Below are 26,414 nucleotides of genomic sequence, written 5' to 3'. Positions count from 1 at the left end.
GAGGAGGATTGCGGCACTGGGCTGGGTGACGAGACGGGAGGGGAGAAGAGGGGAGGGGAGCGCAGCCGAAGGGTGGACGGTCGGGAAGGGGGGGCGGGGGGTGCTGCGGGAAAGGCGGGGGACCCGGGACTTCCAAGTGTGTAAGTTTGTCGAACTCTCGGAATGCCAGAATTTTAGTGACTTCTCCGCGCGAATCTTTGTGTGTGTGTGTGTGCGCGCGCGCGCGCAAGTGTGTATGTCTAGACTAGGATCTACCCCCACCTCCGACATTTATTTTCACTGCTCTCTCCGCGGCACAGGGGACTTAGCTGGAGTTTGTAGTATTCGAAAAGCAGCCGCTTCTTAATGTGTAGCCGAGTTTACGCGCCTGGGGCCTGCCTGCCTGCAAAAGTGCTTAGAAATAGTCTTTTGAAGCAAATGTTTTGGTGACTCAACGCCCGCTGTTCCTCCGTAATAATCCACATAAATAGATTAACATGCTCGGGTTCGCCGGGGCTGGTGCGGCTGGTCAGGATTCTGCTGCGCTTTTGCAAAGGGAGTCAATGGAAAGCAAAGCTAAGTCCCCGCGAAGGTTGGCAGCGGCGGCCGTGGCCACGCAGGATCCCCGCGCTCTCGGGGCCGCCCCGCGCCACACCGACCTTGAGCTCTGACAAGTCTTTCTCCAGTCCCGCGACCCCGCCGACGCTCCTCAGTAACAGGGCTACTGCTCTGACGTTTTGGTCTTTGCCTCCTGGCCGAGTCAGAAACGTCAGCCGAGTCGTCCTGCCTGGGGAGAGTTTGCTAACTGCTCTGGCTTTGAGAGATCGAAGTTTGCCAATGCGGCTGTCCCGGGCCGCGAGGCCCAGGCCGGTCACTTGGTTTGCAAAAGGCCAAACAAATGGGCACCACGGCAGACAAAATGCTCCACTCTGGCAGAGTCGTGCTGCTTGCCCGCTTTTGCTGGCATTTACTAAACACCTGAAGGGGTGAAGCGCTGGTGCTTCTGACTCCAGTCCGGTCGGTTCAGACCTGCATATAGTTTGGAGTTCTGGGGGAGGCATTGGTGGTGTCTCTCATGTATTTCAAGTGTGATTTGAGCACAACCTTTGTGTTCACACGAAATGCTTAGAGCCAGGTTGGGTAAGTGCAGAGCTATCTGCTCTGGGACAGAAGAAAAATCTTGGTCGTTGCGGGTTCCGTGCTTTCAGAATCCCAAATAAACGCATAACATTGGGAAAACTCTTTAATTTTAAACTCCCCGCCCCTCCCCCCCCTTTTGAACTCTTGCAAAAATTCGCCTCTAATTAAATTGTTGTTATGGTGAATCGGCCCACATCATATTAAAAACTTTTTTTTTTCCCCTTTCTAATTTGCGAAGTGAGGACACTATCACAAGATCCAAATCAATGTCCTTCCGGGAGAACTTTTAAAAATCTTGTTTTCTCTCGTTGTCTTTGAAAGAAGCCCGACATTTCTTATAGGAAATGGAATTCTTCATCTCTTCATAAGGTAGTAAGTTATAGCCTGGTTCAACAGCGGTTTTGTTTTGTTTGTTTTTTTTTTTTAAACGAATGTAACTTATTCAAATAGGATGTTTCCGGTGCCTTATAGTTTGTTTACAAATTTAAGAAATTTGCATACAATAGCTTCGTATCCTTGGCCTGTGATTACTTTCAGAAAGTGTGAGAACAGCATCGTCCTTTCCTAGGAGAAAAAAGTCCGTGTAGTGTGGACCTATTTCTGTGTCCTGGGTAGCAGGGTATTGTGTGTACAGTATAACTGTGATTCTCAGACACCTGATTCAGGAGACTTGGAGACCAGCGGGCAGACATTTTAGCCAGGTCGTCTGTACTTAGTTGTGTTATATTGTAATTACCATGTTTGCTGGCATAAAGTCAGTGAAGAGGGGTGTGACTAAGATATTTTGGAATATTTCACTAAATATGTGTTAAGATATATGCGTATATGTATAAACATATTTTAATGCAATCATGCAATAAGATACGAATATATAGACTTTTACGTCATAAACGACAGGGATTTATACATTTCCCGTTGATTTGATGCAAGCATTTTTAAATTTTACATCTTCCTGAAAACTTACGATGAACAGGCGACTTAAAAATGGGCTGCAGTTTTCATCTGTATCCAGAGGGGGCGCCAAAAGCCCAGAAACTGTCTCCAACTCCGAGAACCAGGGAAAACTTGGATGGTGGTGGCTGGGGGTGGTGTGTTCCACTCAATCTGACTGCTTTGCTGCTGAGATTTGTATTTGCAGGAATTCCTACGCAATATTCCCTCCTGTGCGAATCCACCTCTGCGCAGCTCAGTGAGGGAACTTGTGTCTGTAGAGAACCGGGTTGAAAAAGAGCACTCGAGATGCCAGCCGTTTCCATTCTGCACAGAATTTGGGGACTGAGGCCAGGAGAAGGCCCCTATTCCCCAGGTGCCAAGCGTTGCCACAGTCAGGCCAAGTCTAGCGCGTGGTACCGTCAATTCGCGAGTGGATCGGTCCTGCATTTCTGCAGGGGCCTCCCGGTGTCCACTCCCCTTTCCCCATTCAGGGGCTCCATTCGCTTCGTTGTGTCTTTCTCAGGTGGCCCCGACCCCTCCTCCCTGACCTGGGAAGACGCGTGCAGTCCCCGACCAGAGGACCTCAGGCACAGGTAGAGGGAAAGGAACCCGCTCCTGATGTTCAGGTTGCAGATCTGGAAACTGAGGCTGTTGACCCAGTGTTAGCTAGAACATTTAGCCAGGGGTGAAAGGAGTCAGGGTCCTCCATCTGATGCGGTGAGGGAGGGAAAGGGCATAGGTCAAGAGGCAGGAGACCGAGGGCGCTTCTCTGTGCTCTGGACGTGCTTTCGGATACCCGCTCTTGAGCAAGCGCTGCGAGGTCTGCCGCCGGGAGCGGAGACAACGGAGGTGCGAGTGGCTCCCCAGGGAAGCCCTCGGGAAACCGAGGTCTGGGATCTCCGCCTTTTCCCCCCTTGCACGTCCCGGGCCGGCGCCGGGCTCAATTTCCCCAGCGGGGGCCGCCAATCTCTCCTCCGAGTCTACGCGGGAGCTGAGACCCGAGCCCAGAGTTGCTGGCGCAGGGCGAGTTTCGCGCAAACACGCAGTGCTCAGGATGGGGGTAATGGATGCGAGCGGATGGGGTTCCTTTCACCTGGCGAATTAAGGACCACAACCTCCCTATCCAAACTTCCTTAGCGAAAGTGGGGACAGTGTTTAAATCCGTTTTCAGTAGGGACGCTTCTCTGTCCTTAGGGAAAGTTTGGTGGGGTAAGCAGCGGCGTCTCCCAAATGTCTCAACCCCGGGCAATGTTCTCATTAGAGGTGAGAGAAGGGGTTACCCCTTCTCCATTCCAGTTCCCCGGGCCGTGTCCCTTGCAGGTAGAAGACTCCAATCCCTGGGGGGACAGGTCCCTGGGTCCCGGGCTCCCAGCCCCTCCTGTAATTAGTACTTTTCGCTGAGATTGGAGAGTGTTTATCGTTCGCTCTTCACGCCGGACACAAGAAACACGCCGGACACAAGAAACACGCCGGAGTTTCTTGTGGAAGGCAGCGGTCGGTAAGCCCGTCTCAGGACGGGCGCTTGGTTGGACAGCAACAGCTAAGGGGAAAAGGAAAGTAGAAGATAGCGTCGTAGGTGCGCAATAAATATCTGTTGACTGACCGAATAGATGTGACCTTTGGACGTGTTGCCCGAGTGAGTGCATGTCCCATCACAGCCGCCAGACCTCCCAGCGACAGTTGCGAACACGCGATGAATGTGCATTCCTGCGTGTGTGTTTCTTCCCACACGGGAGCCCGGCTTTGGGAAGTTGTTCAGCATGTGCCACCCAGGGCTGTGGAATCCCGACCCCGCTACAACTGCAGACCAAGAGGGGTGTTTTTCTTCCCTTTCCTGTTTTCGAAAAAAAGAAAGATGAGGTGGACGGGAGGTGTCGGGTGAGGGAGCGCGAACCTCCAGTCTGCCTTGGTGACCTGGCCGGGTCTGGGGGCGTCGGGCGGCTGTAACACAGCAGGGTGCCCCGGGGGTACGGACCGGAGCCCAAGCCAGAGACCGGACGAGCTGGCTGGTCGTGGAGCTGCGGAGCCGAGCAGGGAAAAAGGAGGGGTGGGAGTGGAAGGCCCCAGTCCCAAAGGAACTGCGCTCCCAGAGCGAGTGTGCTCTTTTTTCATTCTGGGTTTTCCGAAAATACCTGTCCTTAGCGGTGGCACCGGGGAGCCGCGCGTCATGCGGATTCCCTCAACTCATCCCTAGAACGCCCTGCGGAAAATATCCTAGGCCAGCTTTTCCCCCTAACGCCCACTCCCACTCTTGTAAAAAGTCTTTTAGGCAGTTTTAGCTGAAGGTGATTTTAAATAAAGATAAAATCAGCGCTCAACGCAGTGGTGCTTCCTTTGCGACATACTCGGCGGGGGCCACTTCGGCCCCTAGCGCTTCCTCCGCACCAGCACCTGCTCCTCCCCCTCGATCGCCCTTCAGTTTAGGTCTATTCAGTCTCAGGTACCGACCCAAGACAGCTGAGATGCTCAGGATGGTTTTGTGGGGTGGGGTTTCCCTAGGGGAGGGCAGGCTCAATGGCGATGATTTCCTCTCAGCCTGGAGGTATCCTAACCAGCGCTTTCCTGTAAGAGACCCCATTGGGTGGGCGATTATTCCGGATCTTAATCAGAGAACGTGTCCCCATCAAGCCACGGAAATAGAGGACATGCTTGTAAGGTACAATTTCGGTCAGAGTTAAGGACGAATTATCCTGTCTTCCCTGCAATCCTTTCTGTCTCAGCAGGACCCGGGAAATCCCGAGCAGAGCGCATCTCCCTGGCTCCTGCAAGCTACAGCTTCACCCAGCTTCGTGTTGGGTTCCGTTTTGGTTTAGGAGCGGCGTGAGGGAGTCTCGGGGGCTAGGTCGACTGCCACTGGCCTGAGCTCCGGACTCGGGGGGCAGCGTGTCCTGTCCCAAGGGCCCCCCGCCCCTGGGAAGGCCAAGGTCATGAGGTCAGACCCCAACTTTTGGGCTTCCGCGAGAGTAAAGCCCCCTGAAGGTCCTCGGAGCTGTGACGTCACAAAAAGTGCTTGGGGTAGGCGGACCCACGGCTTTGTTAAACAGCCTAGGGGCTTCGAGGAGGAGTGGGGGCCCAGAGCAACTCAGGGACCCGTTGAGCTTCCTGCTTTGTCATTGTTTATTTCAAATTAATTTCATGGTGCCTGTCGCTGACTGCAAGGCTGCCGGAGAGACAGGCTGCCCTTGGGGTCTCTCCCAGCCTGGATAGGCAGACCAGGGATTTTTGAGAAAGCAGAGATTTTTGGTTTTCTTTCTTTCTTTTGTCTCTGTGCCGTCTTTCTCCCAAGGCCCTTTCTCTCACTGATGTAAAAGGGAGAAGTTGAATAGTAAATGTCTTCTTTTTCTGTCTTCAGCCTTTTGTCTTCCGGATGGGTTGTGAAATTTGGACCGGCGTAGGAGAGGACAGTATTTTTGGACCCTCTCCCCTTCCAAATCATTAAGACCCGGAAAATGTAACAGTGTTCCTGTCACTATCTTTTGGATCACATGTGTTTACCCCCACGAGAAAGGGAAGATTGTTTTCTTTTGCAGTGTTCTAGGACTGGAACCTAGAACTTTTTCTTCCCTAGTTTCCAGGTTGGCTAAAATGTGAGGGAAGTCGTGAAAACACAGTCAGAAGGCATCAACTGTATTACAGAAACTGATCCCCTCTGGGGTCCCCCTGAAGCTCGCCAAACTGTCAGCTTTGGTTGGCAAAAGAAAACTTTTTGTCTCATCTGCCTTAATATCCTCAGGCAAAGCAGAGACAGATAAACAGTTACTAGTATAATTTAGGGGTAGGGTCCCTATAGATTCAAGTATATGGGCATTTAATCTTTCCCCTAAATACTCATTTTCTTGGAGCAGTGGAGACATCTGATAGGTTGAGATGTTGTCCTCAGCAGCCAGGAGAAAAGGTGGTGTCTGACTGCCGGAGGGAGGGGTTGCTACCATACCTGGAAGGTGTGCTGTCTACCGAACGATTGGACAGAAAGGCAGAGTGGGTTTGGTTCACCCCATCCCCATGCCTCCAGGCTCCACTTCTCCCCAGGGACCTGGCTCTAGAGTTTTCCTAGGGAGCTCCCAGTAGAGCATTAGTTTGAACCCCAACTATGTTAAATATATGCGGTATCATGGGCGGCAAAGCAGGCGGTTGCGAGTGCTTGCAAATTTGCAAAGCATGGACGAACACGAGGCTGGGCAGGGATTAGGGGAATGGGGTGGCTACATCTAAATGTTTCTGGGACTCCAGATGACGGATTAGAGTTCTGGGTAGAGGAAGTACAACGCAGTGGAGACACCGTGTCCTTTCCATCCTGTCTTTCCCTGTCACTTGTCATGTCTCTCCCATTTAGCACAACATCAAATCATTCTCATTTTTGAATAAATCAATTCAGTGAATGTTGCTTGAGGGCTGACAATGTGCCTAAACTTCTGAAGGAGACAAGATTTGGTCTCTGCTGTTGTCTCCAGGTCTGATTTCCATCAGAATCCAGCCTCTGTCCACATGAACTCTGCTCTGCCCTCTGGGCTCATAATGTTCTGAGACTCTCTCTTGCTGCCTCTTTCATGGATTCCCCCTCTATTTCCCTGAGACGACTCACAGGTCACAGAAAGCTGCCTCCCATCCTTGCGGCTCTATCAAGGCGCTTTGGAGGCAGGTAAAGCACAGGTAAGGAGAGGTACCCCAAGCTCTGGGTTTGGTGGCAGACTCCATCCCATCTCTTTCCTCTTGGCCCCAGGAACCCTGCTGATGCCGTGTTGCTCTTTGACTGGGCCATCTTTCCCCGCCCTCACCCCTTCTTGGTCCAAGCCCAGAAATGCCTTGTAGTGTGTGGTACACTTCACTCTCTCTTTGGGGGACATCTGCCAACCAGCACAGTGGTGATGACAGTTTCCAGATGATTTTCCAGGAGCAAAGAAATGTTCTGGGGGAGGAGAGAGTGGCATTGGCCAAACACTGAGTGGGCTGAACATTGTGGTTCCGGAAGAGGCCCAGGGAGGTGGAGTTTCATGAGGCTCAAAGATTTCTTTTTCCCCTTTAGATTCTGCCTAAAGCAAAAGTCACTAATTGCTTTGTATTTTCCTGGCACTTAAATGGTTCTCTGGTTTCTGACTCTCCTCCAGGAACTTAGGTTTGAGGAAAGCAGGGCTTCAGGGTGGTATCAGCGGGGACATTTGTCTCTAAGCTCACCTTCCTCAGCTCAGCTAGGCCCAAGGCCTACTTCAGCCAACTCTTGAGTTATTACAGGATCATCAGCCAAGTGGCCTGCACAGTCTGGGCAGAGGATAGAATACAAACTCACCTATTCCCTTCTCCTGTCTCTGGGATTTGCCACTCCAACTTCACTTTGCTCGAAGCATTTTGATATTTAGTCAGGCAACCAGGAAGTGCTAGTGAAGTTGTTTTGGAGACTTCAGAATGGGTTCAGGCCAGGCGCGGTGGCTCACACCCATATTCCCAGCACTTTGGGAGCCCGAGGGGGTGCGAATCACCTATGGTCAGGAGTTTGAGACCAGCCTGGCCATTATGGTGAAACCCCGTCCCTACTAAAAATACAAAAATTAGCCAGGTGTGGTGGCACATGCCTGTAATCCCAGCTACTTGGGAGGCTGAGGTAGGAGAATTGCTTGAACCTGGGAGGTGGAGGTTGCAGTGAGCCGAGATCGCACCATTGCACTGCAGCCTGGGTGACAGAGTGAGACTCTGTCTCAAAATAAATAAATAAATATAATATAAATAAAATAAATAAATAAATAAATAAAATAAAAGAATGGGTTCAGAGAAAAGATTCAGTTATCTCTTGATTCTGAAAAATCTTGGATTTATATGCTGACTTATACCTCATCTTCACTCTTCTTTTTCATACACTAGGAAGGCTTTCTTTCCGTCCTTTCTTGCAACTCTCCTTTTCAGGGAAAGGTGTCTCTCCCAGATAAAAGCTGTCTGCACCTATCTTACCTTGGGAAAGATGTGAGACTTATTCAGACTATGGAGTAAATGACTACTAAGGCTTCATATGTTCTCAGTCTAAGAGGCAGTGAGACTTAAATACGGGGTAGAGATCTAGTTTAAATGCTAACCCCTCTGTGAAGATCTGAGGACTCCGTAGGAAAAGCTATTGGCTCCCCTCTCTGTGTTTTTATAACATTTTGTTCAGGCCTCTATTGTGCTGCTATCTTTGTGCGTATATTGTCCACCACTAAAATGTGATCTGCTCGAGGACAAGCATGTAGTGTTATCCTCTTTGTATCCTCAGTCTGTGCGCCACATAGACTCTGCTGAATAAATGTTCATGTAGGGAATGAATGCTAAAATATAGCCAAAGCAATGAATACCTAATGGTAGAATTTTAGCCATTAGGCACACAGTGGGACATGTTGATCACTTAGATGGAATGTCCTTAAGGCTCCCTTTGAAATGTGTCTGGCAGATGGCTCCTTACGCCACTTATAAGGAAATCTGTCCTTGTCTTGGCACCTTCATATAAATTTCCTACCCTCTGATTTTTTTTTTTTTTTTTTTTTTGAGAGAGAGGGTCTCATTCTCTTCACCCAGGCTAGAGTGCAATGGTGTGATTTCAGCTCACTGCAACTATGACTTCTTGAGCTTAGGTGGCCCTCCCACTTCAGTATCCTGAGTAGCTGGGACTACAGGCGCACCATGATGCCCTGCTAATTTTTTGTATTTTTAGTAGAGATGGGGTCTCACTATGTTGTCCAGGCTGGTCCCAAACTCCTGGGCTCAAGTGATCCTCCTGTCTGGGCCTCCCAAAGTGCTAGGATTATAGGCATGAGCCACCGTGCCTGGCCTTGGCTTCCTTCTATAAGAAAGTGTTGTAGACCTCCTTTGCAGAATATTTGGAGTGATGGATATAAAGCTTTCAGACTGTAATCTTTATACATTTCTGGCCTGGATTTACAGGTTTTGAGAAAACAATCAAACCGCAAACTGAAATCATTATTAACATATCAGAACCTCTAAAACTCCCAGACCTTGCTGCCCAAATATACAATGAAAATAATTTTTTTTTTTCTTTCTGGTTTTTTTGCTTGCTTTTCTAAGTTCAATGCACAGCCCTTTCACAGATGAGCCCTGGTGGTGGTGTAGCTGACTGGTGAATGAATTGTGGGCGGAGATGGTGGTTGTGGGGAGTTGGTGCCTAGGAGACAATTATGACCTGGCCTTTCTCTGCAGCTCCTCTTGGGAAGGCATTTTCTTCTTTCTGCAAACCGTGCTGCTGTTTGTTTGGAGAAGGAGAGCTGTGGGTATGGAATTAGCGGGTGTCATGTGGGCTGCACGTGTGGCTGGAGCTACCTGAAATCTGTAGGCTAATCACTCCCAGATGGCCCCAGGGACTGCAGTCCCCAGAGCCCCAGAAGCACAAATCCCTTCCCAGCCCCTCCTGTAGAAGGGGAGGGGTGGGAGTTAAAGGGAAAGCGAGAATGGCAGTGAGTGCACACAGTGTGTGTTGTCTATATCATTCGTGCCTCTCTGACTCTGCATCCTCTGACCCCGGGCATTCGAGAAACAACATCAACCACCACTACTCCTGCCCCTAATCCAAACTGTGTGATTTATTTGGAAGAAGAAGGAGGAGGAGTAGGAAGAGGTGAAAAGGAAAATGAGGACAGAAGGAGGAGAGAAACATTAGCTTCAGCAACCGTTGCATTGGCTTGGGGGTGGGGAAGGATGGGCGGGGTTCATTTCAACAGCTATTTACTTAGTTATTGAATGTCAAAAGTGCGCTAGCTTTTTGCTGCTTCTGGGTGAAACCTGTTGCTCAGATGGGTGGGGTGATGCACTGAGGGGTCACAGGAGAGGCACTCTCTTCCAGCCCGTGGGCAGCCACCACATGTAGGAAGTGTGGGGTGCCGGCTTGGGGAGGAGAAGCCTTGGTTTTGGCCCCCTGTCTGTTTAGAGCCTGTATTCTCTCTTCTTTGTCAGCTTCCACCCACAACTGTGGCCTCTACGCCTCTCCCCTGCAACCAGCCTTTGCCTGGACTCAGTGATGACAGCTCTCTGCAGTCTCCCTGAATAAACACCCATTCGCACACTGCACCATCACTCATGGACGTGGGGGAATCCTGGGAGGACACGCCTTTTCATTCTCTCCCTCTGTCTCTCTCATACACACACATACACACACACACACACACACACTCGCCACTCCAAAGCACACATATTCATTTGCCCTTGTTCCTTCTCAAAGAGTTCCATCACTAATACACGTTCCTTGCTGCTGCTTCCTGCTTTCGCTTTTGAAGTGCCCTTCCATCCACTCCTCAGCTCTATTCCCTGCACATCTCTAGGAGGCTGTGAGGGGAAGGAATTATTCTCTTTGTTTTCCACCTAAAGAAACAGAAGCTCTGGCAATAGCTGGCTGCTTGCTCAAGGTCACACAGTTCATGGAGAAGCAGATCTGTGGATGCCGCGCCGCAGGGGCCACGCCTGTCTCCCGCGCCGCTGCGTGCACACACACAATTCCTCGTGCTGCTGCTATCACGGAACTCAGGGTACGGGTGTCCCGCAAGCCCACTCCTCCACAGTCGTCTTGTTCTCCCCGTGCTCTTCTTCGCTCTTTTTTGGGTCACGTGGAGAGACTGGGACTCCACTCTTTTGTGAAGTGCATCTCTGATTTTATCTCCTCCCTTCTCCCCTAATCAGGGTTTGGCTGCCTTTGTCTCCGAGGAGCAGAGAACAAAGTGTGACTTGAACCATGCACATCAGACGTGTCCTCCATTTGTTTAATTTCCTTTTCATGAGAACTTCTCCCCGGTTTGGGTTTGTAGGAATGGTGTGTGGGTTGACTTTGCTTCACAGCGATCGTTACTTTATTTTACTCTGCTCTGTGTTGGGATTTCTTTCTTCTCTATGGGATGTGGCAGCCTTTTTATATCTTGATGCAGATTTTAAAAATCATTTCACTCTACGAAGCAGAACTTGGATGCCGCCATCCTCTTGCACCTGGAAGAGTCCCCATCATTTTGGAAGTGCAGGGCCCGCTATTATTACCCTGTCCTTTCTCTGCTACTGGAGGCATTTCTTTTTTTACTTTTCTTTTCTTTTTCTTTTCTTTTTTTTTTTTTTTTTTTTGAGACAAAATCTCGCTCTGTCACCCAAGCTGGAGTGCTGGAGTGCAGTGGCGTGATCTCAGCTGACTGCAACGTCCGCCTCCCAGGTTCAGGCGATTCTCCTGCCTCAGCCTCCTGAGTAGCTGGTATTACAAGCGCCCGCCACCACGCCTGACTAATTTTTGTCATTTTAGTAGGGACGGGATTTTACCATGTTGGCCAGGTTGGTCTTGAACTCTTGACTTCAGACCTCAGGTGATCTGCCCGCCTCGGCCTCCCAAAGTGCTGGGATTACAGGTGTGAGCCACTGTGCTGGGGCTAACATTTCTTAATAAAAGGAAGTACTGGCACAGCCTTTCGTATGAGCTTGGTAATCTGCTAAGAGCTTTACCTGGATATATTACCTTGTGTGCCCCCAGGAACCTTTTGTGGTGGTTCTTCTTATTTTCCTCATTTTACAGATGGGAAAGATGGGGTGCAGAGTGGTTAATTCACTTGGCCCAAATCTCACAGCTGTAGGTGTTAAGGGGTAAAAACCAACACTAACGACAACAATAGTGAAACAAGAAAACAATAGGTACCAAATTTTGGAAGCTTACTATGTAAAAACTCAATACAAACTGGGATGGGCTACCCGGTCATCATCTCTGTTCTACATCAGGGGAAACTGTGTTTACCATGGCCTTGTTTCTTTTTGGCCTTGCCTTGTTTTCTTTGGAACACAGGTTTTGTGGGGCAATGTTAGTTCACATTTAGAGATGGCAGTCCCTAAGCCAGGTTGTCAATGGAAGAGAGCGGGTTAGAAAGGAAGAGGGGCTGCTGAGAATTTCTTTTTTTTTCTTTTTTCTTTTCTTTTTTTTTTTTTTTTTTTTTTTGAGAGACAGTCTTGCTCTGTCACCCAGGCTGGAGTGCAGTGGCGCCCAATCTCAGCTCACTGCAACCTCCGCCTCCTGGGTTCAAGTGATTCTCGTGCCTCAGTCTCCCGAATAGCTGGGACTGCAGGCACGCGCCACCACGCCCAGCTAACTTTTGTATTTTTAGTAGAGATACGGTTTCACTATGTTGGCCAGGCTGCTCTCGAACTCCTGATCTCAGGTGATCCACTCACCTCGGCCTCCCAAAGTACTGGGATTACAGGTGTGGGCCACTGTGCCCTGCCTGCTGAGAATTTCTGAATCTCCGTGGTTGTCTTGCGTTTTGCATAAGCCATAGCAGGTGTGGTACCCAAGTGGTTTCTTCTGTTATCTGCATCTCCATTGCTTCAAGCCGTTTGCTCTTGTGTCCATGCTCCCCATCTACCCAGAGTTCCCAATTGTCCCCTAATGCTGGAGGACCATGTAGAGGAAGGGTGCATTCTTTTTGGGGGAAATTGAGGTTAGAACTCTCTGGTTCAAGCCAGGTCTGAATGATAACACATTTCCTTCGTACAGCAAACACGGGTTCTGGAAACTTGCTCATGCAGAACAGGTGGGAAGAGGGTTGCTATGTGCTCCTTTAAGGAAAAAAGAGGGCAACATACGGAGGGGGTGGTTATGACTCGCTGAAACCCATGAGGTAGATAGCGTTAGGGTTCCCTGAGTATTTTGGTGTCTTTCCATTGTTCTTTCACTGTTTTCTCCATGAGAGAGCCAGATTCCAATTCAACTGGAGTTAGTCTTTTAATTTTTAGCAATTATTCCTGTATAATTGGTTGGAGAATGGAATGGATGGGGTGAGGGCATTGCTAAGGATTGACTCCAGGGAATATAGATAGAACAAGGACAGGGGATTTCAAGAGAATGACAAAGATCAGTCAGTTCAAGAATATATTTTATTGACTTTCCCTGAGCTCAGGCCTCTCTACAGGGAGCTAGGAAGGCTAAGGGGAGCGGTGGGCAAGAACAATGAAAAATTTAAACACTAAAACTCCTGCCTTGGGAAGTGTCCAGTGTGCTCTAACAATGACAGTGTGCTCTTTAAAAAAGCAGTGCACATTCATTCCACAAACATTTCTTGAATGGCCAGGAGAGGCCTGGCTGCGTGCTATCCAACTACCCAAATTTACCAACCCAAGGGCAACTTCATTCTTAATTCAGCATGTCAGGCAGTGGTGCTTTCCTAGCTAAAGCCCTTGTCTGTGTGGCCCTTTGCAAAGAAATGCCACTTTTGGGACCTGATTAGGAAAAGAGAAAGCAACACATTTGTGCCACATAGCTGGACATTCGCAGATTCCTTCCCCATTTCTGACACTTGGTCATAGCTACGTTCTAAGTCTGTGGTCACAAAGGTTTCCATGGATATTTTAAAGTGCTTTGTGTGTCGGAAACTGTGAATAAAAAGGTAAGGGGGGAAAGGCTAAGCAGCAAGCTCACCCAAACCCTAAACCTCAGACTCTTGGAAGGAATCAGCTGCATAAAACAGTCCCAAACTGCAAATATGCCGTCAGCCAGGACGACGAAGGAGACGTTTCCAGTGACTGGTGGTTCTGCAGTCTCTGGAGGCCTTGGCTGCACACAAGCCCACACTGAATGAGTGGAGATCCTTTTTAAGTTTCGGAAAGGAAAACACTTTCTCCCTGCCGCACCCCTTACCTTGCTCCCTTCTGATGGGCCTGGTCTTCTCTCCGGGGTGCTCCTGGCTGACCCCAGGGCTCACACCAGCCTCCCTCTTGACAGTGGCCACCTCTCCTGCCAGCTCTTATCTGGGAGAGCAGGGATCCTACCTTTCAGATTCCCCACAGTTTCTGAAAGAAGGTATTGTTATGTTCTCCAAAGTGCCCAGGTTAGGAACAAAGGCGGATTCTGGATCTTCTTTAAGCAGGATAGAATGGAATTGGCATTCCTTTAAAATGGCTTGTTATTACAGCTGATTTCTGCTAACAATTACCTGACAATATAGAAAGAGGCTCTGACTCCTTTAGGGTGTTGTTGAATTTTGCTTTTCTCATTTTCTTTTTTGCGGAGCCTTAAACGAATTTGTGTGTAGTTGGAGTTTAGATGTAGACAGGTCTAGTATATTTATATCAGTGATGTGTAAATCCTACTCGACAAATTATTATTTTATAAAAATGTGTGTGCGCGCTTCCCAGAGAAGAGAAAATAGGATATTTTATTTCCTTTGATAATCAAGTTGTCTCTTCTTGAGAACAGAATTTTGTAGGAAAAAGGATGAGTTGCTGAATTTTGAAAACATGTCTATGAAGAGTATGATGAGATGGTTTGTTTTACAAGTGGAGTCTGTATTTTTTATTATTTGATTTGAGCAAATGCTTTGCACAAAACTGATGCTCAACCTATATTTGTTGAAAAGAATTGTGCCTGCTCTGCTTAATGTGCTGAAGCAGAAGGAAGTCCCTGCTCTATGCTAGAATGGGAGATTGGAGGATTGAAGACTGTCCTGCAACAAAGCCTGGGCAGATGGGCAGGGCGTTTGGTTAAACCTAAAAGCCAATTTCTGTCAATACAGTGCAACCTCCATAGATCTTTCAGGGAGTAATTCTAAATCAGGAGTTCCTTAAACCAGAAATGTGACCTCTGTGTTTCTATAACTATGTTAACGTGACCTGTAAAACAGTTCACTTCTCAACAAGTCAGTTTCCTCATATTTAAAATGAGAAGCTGTCTTGAGTTTCTAAAGATGTTTAGGCTGCATTGTCTTGGGACTGCTTAGGATTTTGACCTCTGAGATAAAAGCTGGATTTAAAAAGCCAATCCAAGCCAAACACCTGGCATTATTAGCATTGTTATTCCATCAGATCTGTTTGTTTGATAGAGAAGCTGGGGGTGGAATTGGTGGTGCCTTAAATGCCCTAGCTTGGTGGAGAGGTAAGATACTGTGTCCGGGCACGGTGGCTCATGCCTGTAATCCCAGCACTTTGGGAAGCCAAGGCGGGCAGATCATGAGGTCAAGAGATCGAGACCATCCTGGCCAACATGGTGAAACATTGTCTCTACTAAAATTACAAAAATTAGCTGGGCGCAGTGGTGCACACCTGTAGTCGCAGCTACTCGAGAGGCTGAGGCAGGAGAATCTCTTGAACCTGGGACGTGGAGGTTGCAGTGATCCGAGATCACTCCACTGCACTCCAGCCTGGGCGACAGGGTGAGATTCTGTCTCAAAAAAAAAAAAAAAAAAAAAAAGATAGTCCTTAAATATCCTTGCAGCCTGACATACATCAGGAGCTCAGTAGACAATCAACAAAAATTCCCTGAATACCGGAAGATTTGACTGTTTGGGGTTGAGTGGAAGCTGCTTTAGGAGTTGGGCTGTAGCTTTTCAGAGGCAGTTTGTCAGGAGGAGTCATGTCCACATCATATTCTTCATACTGTGTGCCTCATACCAAATACATACAGTCCCTCCAGCCCCCCATTTTTTTAGAGACAGAGTCTTACTATGTTGCCCAGGCTGGCCTAATATTCCTGGGCTCAAGTGATCCTCCTGCCTCAGCTTCCCGAGTAGCTGGGACTACAGGCACACGAGACACCAGAATCTCTTTTTGATGAAGATGGATTTGATGGCAGATAGATAGGTGGTTGTTTGTTTCAACCAAAGCTAGATGTCACCTTCCCCTTTCACCCTTTGTTCCCACCTTCTTGTCTCCCTCTTGCAGGCCCCACGCATTGATTTTAATTTTCAACACTTAGCACCTGACTTAGTGATCTAAGATCACTGACTCAGAAAACAGGAAAGGTCAGTCTGCCTAACACCTCACCCAGCGTCCTGGGATTAGGATCCAAAACAAACAGATTAGAGATGGGATGCAGACTCCCAAGAGAGATTCCCACGTGTGAGAAAGCGCAGGAGAAGCGGATGGCGGATGGCGTTTCTCAAGCTCACTGATGTCACTCAAGTTCATGATCCAAGGCTTCACTCTACTGGGGTTGGGGGGTTGGGCACTACCAGAAGAGTGAAGTTGGTGGATTAAGAAAAGTGGTGGTAGGGAGAGGGAGGGAAAGGAGTTCTTTCTGCTAATCAAAGGAGAAACCAAATAAAATGAATGAAGTCCAAGAAAAATATAACTCTATTGTTTTGGGGGACTAAGAGGCTGGCTTGGAGGCTTCATTGAGTAATTCGAGTCACACCCTTTCTCTGTGGGACTGAAGGAATGTTGGCTGTTTCTCTGGAGCCCAGGTGGGAGGTGGGTAGACAGGTCTATGGAGATGAGAATTTCTTGGAGCTGTAACTCTCTGAACATCCCCACGGCCTTGCAAGCTGGGAGGCTGGGACACAAAGAAGCAGGAATGCAGTGCTGAATCAAGGCCAAGGAGCAGCGGCCATGGGAGGGGACGGCGGGAAGAGAAAAAGGCGGAAGAAACCTAGAAAACAGGGAAGGAAGTGACCCTGTTCTTTCTCTCCTCTTCTGAACAGGGGCTTCTCTGTCCTCAAGAGCCCCTTGGCTCCCTTTCATTAAGCCATAGGGCGGATACCCAGGGAGAGGTGGCGTGTCTGGGTCGGGGGTGTGATGGGAAGCAGGAAGCACCAGTCATTTCACAAGAAGGCTTGACATTGGAGAGGGAGCCAGCGAAAACTGGCAGACCCCCAAGGTGGGGTAGGAAAGTCTGGCCTAGCGTGAAGAACACTTGGCTCCACAGAGTTCTGTGGGTTTGTTGAAAAACAGGGCAGTCCACAAAGTTGTGCTGCCAGCCCACCTAAAACATCCCTTTCTCTCCTCCTCCTTGATTGTTTCTCTGCAATGACACGTCTACCTCTGGTGGTGAACTTCCACAGCCCAAAGGAGGATTAATGTGACCAGATGTCTTGGCAGGATTGTCCATCCCAATAGCAAGTCCTTAATCATAATTGTCAAGACTGTATGTGGACTCCTGGTGGATCCTACTACCTTATCTCATCCCTCTTTGCCTTTTACTCTTTCTTCCCTTTAGATTTCAGCAAGAAGCATATTTGTGTAGATATAGCTCTGGAATTGCCTGTAACTCTCTTTTGGGGAGAGTTTCACTGTTGGATTGGTCAGTGTTCTGTTCCTTCTGTAGCTCTTTGTCCCTTTCCTGGACTGGGGATCTTTTTCCCAAACTCTAGCTTCAACTCCCCAAATTCCATATTATATTCTTTAACTATTAATGGTGAAGATGGAGGATATACCTCTTCGTTCTTATTCTGGATACACAATTTATTCGACTTATAAAGTGCCCTGTGTCGGTGTATCTGAAACTTCACCCCTGTGAGAAAGATGATGTCATTAGGGAGCCTTCCATTTTTTTTCCCCTCAAAACACTTGTTCTACAGTTGGATTTGTTTTGGTTCCAAGGTCTCTGAACTTACGCTAATGGAAATTATTACTGATCTAACGCACAGTAGCACTCTGGATTCAGAACTCCTAGTTTCTCTCTTTCTTTTGACCAACTTGGTCTGCAACTTTAGAAAGCTATGCCACATTTTCTGTGCTTCATTTCTACCTCTTACTCAAAGAAAGTTCTTCATCAAAATTCAGTGTCTGCTCGCCCTTTCTTTGTCCTTTTCCAAGGCCAGGATACTTACTGTAAAGATCTTTGACATGCTTCCTCGTGGGAGAGTTTGTTTAGAGTGAGTTTGGAGGAGCTTAGGATGATGGAGGGGTTGAAGGCAGTCAAGAGGTTTTTGGGCTGAAAGATGGTCGTCCATTTGCTTTTAAGGAAGAGCTAATCATCGATGGGGCACCCTAGAGAAGAGCTAATCATCGATGGGGCACCAGCCCCAGAATCTTTAGGGTTTAGAATTTGGCAACCACTGCGAAAAATATCTTTGAACTGAACAGAAGAGGGATGAACCAGTCTGGAAATATTTTCACCATGCCAATAGCCATATTTACAATAGAGCATATGGACAGAGTTTAGAGTTGATACATTTCCATCACTTAAAAAAAAAGATGATCCATCCAATAAAAGGTATACCTTAGCAAGTGCTTGTGTCTGAATTCTGAATTCTGTTTATCTGATATGACACAGAAGTCCCTAATGGCAGCACTTCGACATTTCCCATTTCCTTATCACAATGATACCATGCAGTGTTCGGAATTAAAAATCAGAGAACTCAAAGCAGTGCTTTGCAGAAGAGTCTTTGCCAGCTACACAGAAAATTGCTGTCCAAGTAAAGCCTTGGTTTAGGGGTGCTGCCATTTAGTGCTAGGCCACTGATAACAAACTCAGATGCTAAAAGAATGGCGTGTAGAAGGCCAGGACAATGAGAAGCGCTTATTACAGTCTGTGTTCTCAGCTACGATTGTGTGCTGATTGGGTGCCCTCTGCAAAAATGTTGCCACTATTGATAAGAATGATCCTTGAATTCTTTGTTGAAAAGCCACTATGAGTGAAGGCTTTGTGCTAAGTGTGTCATAAACACTGTGTGTGCTTCCTACGGCACCATAGGCAGTAGGCTTGCATTTCCAGCCTGATTATCTACAATGGGGGATAGCACTAGTGCCTCCCTTTGTGGTTACTATGAGGATTAGAGCCTGTGGGTGTCATGTGGAAGAGTTGCTGGCATCTAATAAGTGCTCACTACAGGGTAGTTGGATTGGCTGTCATGCCCACCACCAATTGAAGGCAAGCTCAGGCTCAGAGCAGTAAAGAAACACATCCAGAGTTTAGCTAGGAAGCTAGGAAATGGAGGGATTGACATAGAAACCCAGATCTGTCTGTAACTGAAGACCGGACTCTTCTCTTCTCTGAAAGAAAACTGAGAGAAGCCCTGGATTACAACTTGAGCAGCCATGTGGGGCACTGACATCCCATGCCACACGTTTCCCATGACAGGTATCTTGAAAAATGTTACTTGGAGGAAAGGAGAAGAATTCAAGAGCCATTCATGAGAGAGTATTAACTTAAAAATAGGTCTCAGGAGTGGTTCAGATTCTCTGGATATTTGAAAAATTTCATAGTAAAATGCTGGGAGAAAAAAGTATGGTGCAATGGAAGCAAGAAGAGGCTTATTTAGAAGGCAAGAAGGCCTTTGCCCAGTGTTCCAAAGCTCAGCACTTTCTAGAAGAAAGAAGGAGCAGCAGTGGCCTGAAGCTCTGAGCCCCTGACCTGGGGCGTGGCCACGGAGAGTTGCTTGACTTGATTGGGAGGACATCCACCCTAGGTGGAAGATAAGATTCTAAGGAACAAAAAGCCACTTTTCTCAAAGCCTTGCTGATTTCCACATTACATAATGTAGAGTTATGTGTCTGCTGTGGGGTTGGCAGGAGTCTGAATGTGATATGTTGATAATACATGGAGTCTTGCATGCAAACTTTGTTTATACGCTAGGCCCTCCCTCCGAGTCCAGGGGCGGGTAGCTGGCTGCACAGCCTCCATCAGAGCCTGCAAGAGTCAGTGTTTTATGGCCACTCATGTTTATTTTGCTGTCTAACTATGTTAGCCATTGTTAATTTGGTTAAAGCAAAGCACTGTAAAGAAAATGGAGAAAGCATTCTCTGATATAGAAGCAACTACATTTCCATATGTATCTTCCCTGTCAGATGGCATCCCTGTCCAGAGAGAAGGGGCCACCCAGGGTCAGAAAGGAGACTGGGGACCTGTTTTGAACCTTTAGCTACTTTCCTAAAAATTTTGCTCCTATGCGAGTGTCCATTTAAATATTCAACCCAAGTTTTATGTCAAAGTTGGCTGTTGGCTGCTGAGAACGGAGAACTGGCATTCCATCTTTGAAGGGATGGCAGAGAGATGCATTTCACTTTGTCACTTCCAAGCCATCTGATCTGAGTGATCAGAAAAGAGATCAGCCCTTCTCAAGAAGACTTCACCATCCCAGCCAAGAGGGAGCTCAGGCCTCAGGTTGAGGCAGGTTCCCATGAAGCAGCCAAATGTTTGCAAAACAAGCACTGAGATGAGGAGGCTCAGTCTGCAGAGACGTCCCAAGGTTGCGACAGTCTTGGAATACGTGAGTGAGCTGATGGAAGAGCCCTAGGGAGCCAAGGCTGGGAGACAGCTGCCTAGGCAGAGCTGGGGTCCCTTTTGTCCCTTCCAATCGCTGCCTGAAACACAAGTGTGCTGAGCAAGGAAGGGCTAACTGGCCGGTGTAATTGTCTGGTGTTTATATTTGAAAAGGGATACTACACTTCCAGGATAATTCCCTCCAGCCTCCTCTAGGGCTAAGATTTCCAACTGGTCTAGAGTCCTGAAGAGAAATCAGGGGCTGATTACCTGGCCGACTGGGCTGCAATCACACCCTTCAATACTAATTATCTGCTCTTTGAGTTCAATGACATTGAGCGTCCAGGCTCTGGTTGGGGTGAACCTTGCTCATTGGTTTGCATCACTGGCTTAAGACAATGATTTGAATGGACAAAGTACCCGCACTGTGCCTTGATAAGCAGGAAATGAATGCTTGTTTGCAAATAAGATTGGGAAATGTGATCAGCTTTTTGTTTGGCATCTGTCTTTGGCTAACAAGCCTGGTAATACTAATATAGAAATAATATGTGAGGAGACACCAGTGGTGGAGCCTTTTTTATAATTACCCCCAACTTTCTGTACCTGAAACCACGGAAGAAGAAAAGAGGATGCCTTTTCCCCTGCCACCCCTGAAAGTATTCTAGTTTGAATTTTTTTGTTTTTTGTTTGTTTGTTTTTTTTTTTGGTGGAGGTTTGGAGAGACAGTTCCCAACGTGATACAAGATACCTTTACAGTGTTGTCGTGTTGGTATTTGTTCATATATGTGGCTTTTTCTAAATGCCTGCCTCTATTCCCAGCCATCTGTGATTCCCACCCCCTCCAAGAAAGCCCTCCATTGAGTAGAATATAAATTTTCCTCCTACTTGGATGCAACGTAATGGAGGTTCATTAGTCACATAAACAGCTTTGGTGCAGATTCATTCCAGTGGCATTTCTTGGTGACGAGAATGCATTATGAGTATTTGGCAGCTCATGGGGGAGTCAGCTGTGGGCTAAGTGAAGAGAGGGAGAGAGATTATAAGCCAGTATCTGGCTTGAAACTGCTTGTGTTGGCATCCAGCAAAATGTATTGTTTCTGGTGAAGGGACACTGGGGACAAGGAATACATCCTCATGGTCTTTAATCTTTCAGGAATGTTACTTTCAAATCTTGACCCCTTGATCATAAATTACAGAAGTCCATTGTCATGGGTCGAATCGTGTTCCCCAGAAGATGTTGAAGACCTAACCTCCAGGACCTCATCATGAGACCTTACTTGGAAACAGGGTAATTGCAGATATAATTAGTTAAGAGGAGGTCATATTCATCTTTGGGTATAGCTCAATTACCCCAGCCAGTAGGGTGGGCTTCTAATCAAATATGACTCATGTCCTTATAAAAAGGGAAAATTTAGACACAGCCAAATACAGAGGGAAGATGCTGTGATGTGATAGAAGAAATCCTATGAGAAGGTGGGAAATTGAAAGGAAGCATCTATAAGCCAAGGAATGCCTGAGGCTCCCAGAAGCCAGGAGAGAGGCATGGAACAGATCCTTCGGAGGGAACACGGCCCTGCTGACACCTTGATTTTAGACTTCTAGCTTTCAGGACTCTGAGAAAATACATTTCTGTTATTTTAACTCCCCTCCCCACCTCCCCCCGCCCAGTTTGTGTTCCCTTGTTATTGCAACCTTAGGAAACTAATATATCCAGCTTCCACAGACCCAGATAGTTTGGAAAGGAAGAGCAGTATCAGCTTACCCAACCCAAACAACACTCATGTTCTTTTGTTTGCCAGCTTGGGCACTGGGAAGTGCTCAGGATCCTTGGTTTGGTTACCACTGGAGTCTCAGCAGTCCCAGGCCTATCTTGGAGGTGGTTACATGTCAGGGGACTAAACCAACTGCAAGCACACCCCTGGCTACATTACTAAAAGGGGTCAGGATGTAATTGAGACAGCTCTTTGGTATGATGGACTTGCACTTTTAATTCCTACTTCATCCGCTTAGCTTCTCTTCCTTTACCCTGGAAGGGCAGGAAAGAGAAAATGGCTTAGGTACTGGAGCTTAATTTATAGGCAAACATGGTCAAAGCCAGAGGCAGTTTTAATTGATTTTCTTACCGTGTTGTCCAGTCTCAGGGCCTTTTGTGATAGATTGGATTGTTCCCTTTAGTATGCCTCCCATGCAACTTCTCCCAGTATAGCTGGAACCTGGAAAGAATGGAGACCCTCTGGGCTGAAAATAGTGTACTTCACCTTCATCTCTTTGCCACTATTCTGAGGATCATTAAGTCTGCTAGGTCCTGATGCGATTGTCTACTTGGCTTCTGCCCTTGATGAGAAAGACAACCAAGGAGGCAATTCCTTTGCTCCAGCCTCTTCCCTTTGCCATGGTCATGTATGATGCCATCAAACCATAGAGCTATAAGGACCCTCAGCGATCAATATGAAAACTTCCTTATTTTTTATTTATTTATTTATTTATTTTTGAGACGGGGTCTCGCTCTGTCACCCAGGCTGGAGTGCAGTGCCCGGATCTACGCTCACTGCAAGCTCCACCTCCCGGGTTTACGCCATTCTCCTACCTCAGCCTCCCGAGTAGCTGGGACTACAGGCGCCCGCCACCTCGCCCGGCTATTTTTTTGTATTTTTTAGTAGAGACGGGGTTTCACTGTGTTAGCCAGGATGGTCTCGATCTCCTGACCTCGTGATCCGCCCGTCTCGGCCTCCCAAAGTGCTGGGATTACAGGCTTGAGCCACCGCGCCCAGCCTGAAAACTTCCTTATTTTTACTTGAAAATGCTGAGATCCAAAGAGGGAATAGAACTTGCTCAAATGCTCTTGCCTTGGTGGTGCTGGGCTTCATGCCCAAGTTTTCTGAGTCTTGGCTCTTCATTTCTAACCATAGCCCCGTTTCTTCTTCTTTAGAAGCTTTTGGGTTTGTTCCCTGATTTGACAATTCCTCAGTGTTCTATTGATAAGGTTTTGCTGTGTCCCCACCCAAATCTCATCTTAAATTGTAGCTCTCATAATTCCCACATGTTGTGGAAGGGACCTGGTGGGAGATCATTGAATCATGGGAGCAGTTTCCCCAATACTGTTCTCATGGTAGTAAGTCTCACGAGATCTGATGGTTTTATAAGGGGTTCCCTCTTTCACTTGGCTTTTATTCTCTCTTGCCTGCCACCATATAAGACGTGCCTTTCACCTACCACCATGATTGTGAGGCCTCCCCAGACACATGAAACTGTGAGTCTATTAAACCTCTTCTTCTTTATAAATTACCCAGTCTCTGGTGTCTTTATCAACAGCATGAGAATGGATTCCTACTTTTCTGCCACCAGACCACTTAGAGTTGCTCTCCCTGTCTCCCTGCAGCCTGTCCACTCCCCTTGGCCTACTTTTATCAGTAAGTAAAGAAGAATTGGTATTTTTTGAGCAGCTACTGTTGGCCATGCATAATGCTGAAATGCTTTCCCAAATGTTAGCAGGAGAGTGCGGCTCACAGAGGTCAAAGTCATGCCCAAGGTCATGCAGCTATTAAAAAATAGAGCTGGAATCCAAATGTCTCTGGGGAGGCTCTTTCTCCAGCTTGAGAAAGGGGACCACACCCGTGGTGCCATGCTTGGATGTAGCAAAGGGAGGGTAAAAATGGCACCTCGGTGCTGTTCTTCCAGTCTCTGTGCTGTTCTTCCAGCTCAACTCTTTCCACACCAACAAAAGCATTTGAATTCAAAAGGGGCAATGCTTGCTATCTATGAAAGAGGTGGTTTATATATATATTTTTCCTGCTCTGCACTTTTCTAGCATAAACAGAACACCTTCTGCTGGTAGCACACACAGACTCCCCCATCTCACACTTAAAGGCCCAGCATCAGAGTCAAAGCAAATCAACACATATTTGGTGGGCACCCACGATGCCCAAAGTCAAGGGAGTGATGTGTAAACTCCTCTATTTGAGTTGGTTACAAGCCTCGAGGGGGATGACTCAGGCACTGCTCAGCAAGTCAACAGGCCAAAAATAAGGGTGTTCTATGAGGAAACCGGCCACCAGCCACCCTCCGTCCACCTTCGAGCCTTTCTCGTCACATCTCCGCACACTCCTAGCCTAGTTTTGTTGCTACAGCCACTGCCACATCCTGCTCACTCGTTTTGGTGCCCTGGCTGAGATGTTGCCCCACCTCCTTCTAAAATGGCCTGGATGATGTAGTGGAAAGACTGGGAGCCCCGGCTCCTGATGTCCTGACCCTCCTCTCCTGCAGGAACTGGGTGAGGGGATGGGGAACACTGGGCTTCATTTTCTGCATTTGTAAATAAGTGGGTTATATTTAATAATAAAAAGAATCCTTCTTCCAGTTCTGAAATGTTACACATTTTTAGTGCCAATGCCTGTTCAATCACTCTCTTCAAGACCTTGGCCAAAACTCTTTCTTTTAATTTTTTCCTAACTCTAACTCACTCTGACCTTCAAAGCACTTAACCAAATCATTATTGTAGACTATTTTATGCTTTTTTAATAGGTCTCTGGAATGGTTGAAAACTTTTGTATTTTGTTTTCTGAGCAAGTTTTTCAGCTATTGAGTGTAGAATCACATTTGTTTGTAATCCAAGGCCCTCAGAAATCTGTGTTGTATGATAGAACTTAATTGTGAATTCCTATGTATTAACTTGTCACTGATAGTATTTTTTTCCATCCAGTCTTCTATTAAATTCTTCGGTGGTTTAGATGTTTTTAAGTCAACACATTCATGCAGGTAGGGAAGATTCTCAAGCAGAAATGGGAGGAAATGTCCAGTTGGTATAGTATAGTGGCCCCATATTACAGAACACACAATAAAGAGTTTGAATTTTTGCAATGTCCTTTCTAGCAATAAGACCATTAGTGTTCTTGGCCTGTTTGGCTATGCCTCTTTCTGCCACTGCCATTTATTCTTCATCTGACCTCAGCTGGAGATAAAATTGCCCACAGGGTCAGGGATTCTGGGTTCTAGTGGCTGTTATTGATCTCTCCCTTGAACTAATTAAGCCTGCACAAAGTAATGGCATGTATTTATTAATTAAACAGATTTTGATTGATCCCCTATCAAATTCTAGGCACAAATTCTGCCACAGCAGAGAGCAGCCCTCAAGGAGCTTAAAATTTGGACAGGAAGACAGAGCAAATAAAAATTATTAGAAATTGTGAGGAATATTCAAACAAATCAAACTATATAGAGAGCAATTATTGGGGTGGGGTAGGATGGGGGTTCTCTCTGGCATCTGGGGTAGCTGGGAAAAGGCTCCTAGAGAAGATGACGTTTAAGCTGGAACCTGGAGGATGAGGGGTGTCATTCACAAGGAGAGAGTGAGAGGAGAAGGGATGGGAGAGGGCATCCTAGGCAGAGAAAAGAGCACATTCAAAGGCCTTGAGGTAGGGAAGACTTTGGTATGTTGGAGGAGCCAAAAGAATGCTGACAAGGCTAGCATGCCCTGGCACCCACTCTCCAGACCTGGGATGGGCATGATATAAGCTTGAATTCCAATTCTCGCAATAACCCTAAGAGGTAGGCATTGCTTTCCCTGGGTTTTAGATGTGGACCTTGTTTCATTTTTTCAAGCCCATACCCCTAGAATCTGGGTTTGTGCTCCTTCCCACCCGCCATGCTTCAAGGCTTGCAGTTGGCTTGGGTGTGTGTCTTGGTAAGGAAGTCAAAATGGATCACCTGTCAGAACTGGGGAGGCTGGGGCTTGGCTGGCAGGATGTGGAGTGTGTGTATTTTCTGTTTATTCTTGAAGTTTCCTTCCCTGCAAATACATGCCTAGTTGCCATGTGCCTTTCACAAGGAAGCCAACGCCAGCACTCCATCGCTCATGAGCAGTCCTGCAAAAACAAATCCATATCCTCAATGCAACCCTAGGTGCCAGCAAGTCAGGCCTGCACTGGCCAGGCAGCCTGGAGCTTAGGAACAATCTGGTCCTCAGGAAGGGAGGGAAGAAAAACAATTTCAAATTCCAGGCGCCTAGGGCCTCTTACAGACGGCCATTGTTGGGAGAAGGGAAAACTAAACTGTGTAAAGGAGCTGGTGGCGCCTCTGGGAAGGGTAGAGGATATTGAGGTTAGGGGCTGCTGCTCAGGGTGTGTGCATAGTGGGCATGGGATGGGGTAATCTGAAGAAAAAGCTGAACAGTTCACTTGTGTGAGCTTGGGCAGCTTGTCTTTAAGTGCCTCAGTTTCCTCATTTTAAAATGATGAGAAGAGTAATAGCTGCCCTTGTTCCCTCAAGTTGGGCATACAAATGTGAATAGGCTTAGAAAGGGGCGACAGACTGTTTAGATGTCGGGGATTGCAGAAGAGGGCTGCCTCCCTGTTTAATTATTCTGTTGATTAGGACCCCTGGTATGTCGTAGTAAGTTCCCCCTCCTGGGACTAACCACCTGAGAAGAGCCCTGTAGTTTCCTGTTGCCCAAGGTGAAGGTGGT

The 26,414-nt window shown here is 47.4% G+C and overlaps 2 long non-coding RNA genes across 3 annotated transcripts in view; both read left to right on the top strand.

The window, feature by feature from the left end:
* The window catches only part of LOC102136274 (uncharacterized), a 154,180-nt gene that overhangs the window by 57,315 nt on the left and 70,451 nt on the right, over positions 1-26,414 (top strand). Inside the window, exon 1 of one of the 2 annotated variants that reach the window (XR_012426080.1) lies at positions 96-140. The exons of the other annotated variant lie outside the window; for it this stretch is intronic. This is a non-coding gene — a long non-coding RNA (uncharacterized lncRNA). Of the gene's footprint in view, positions 1-95; positions 141-26,414 lie in introns of those variants that run through there. 2 annotated transcript variants of the gene reach the window in all.
* The window catches only part of LOC102136812 (uncharacterized), a 41,430-nt gene continuing 21,616 nt past the window's right edge, over positions 6,601-26,414 (top strand). Inside the window, exon 1 of the long non-coding RNA XR_010581979.2 lies at positions 6,601-6,702. This is a non-coding gene — a long non-coding RNA (uncharacterized lncRNA). The remainder of the gene's footprint in view (positions 6,703-26,414) is intronic.

Source organism: Macaca fascicularis, chromosome 16 (assembly GCF_037993035.2).
Source record: "Macaca fascicularis isolate 582-1 chromosome 16, T2T-MFA8v1.1".
NCBI classification, from domain to species: domain Eukaryota; kingdom Metazoa; phylum Chordata; class Mammalia; order Primates; family Cercopithecidae; genus Macaca; species Macaca fascicularis.
The sequence above is the reverse complement of the archived record's forward strand: the minus strand, read 5'-3'. Positions and strand labels throughout refer to the sequence as shown.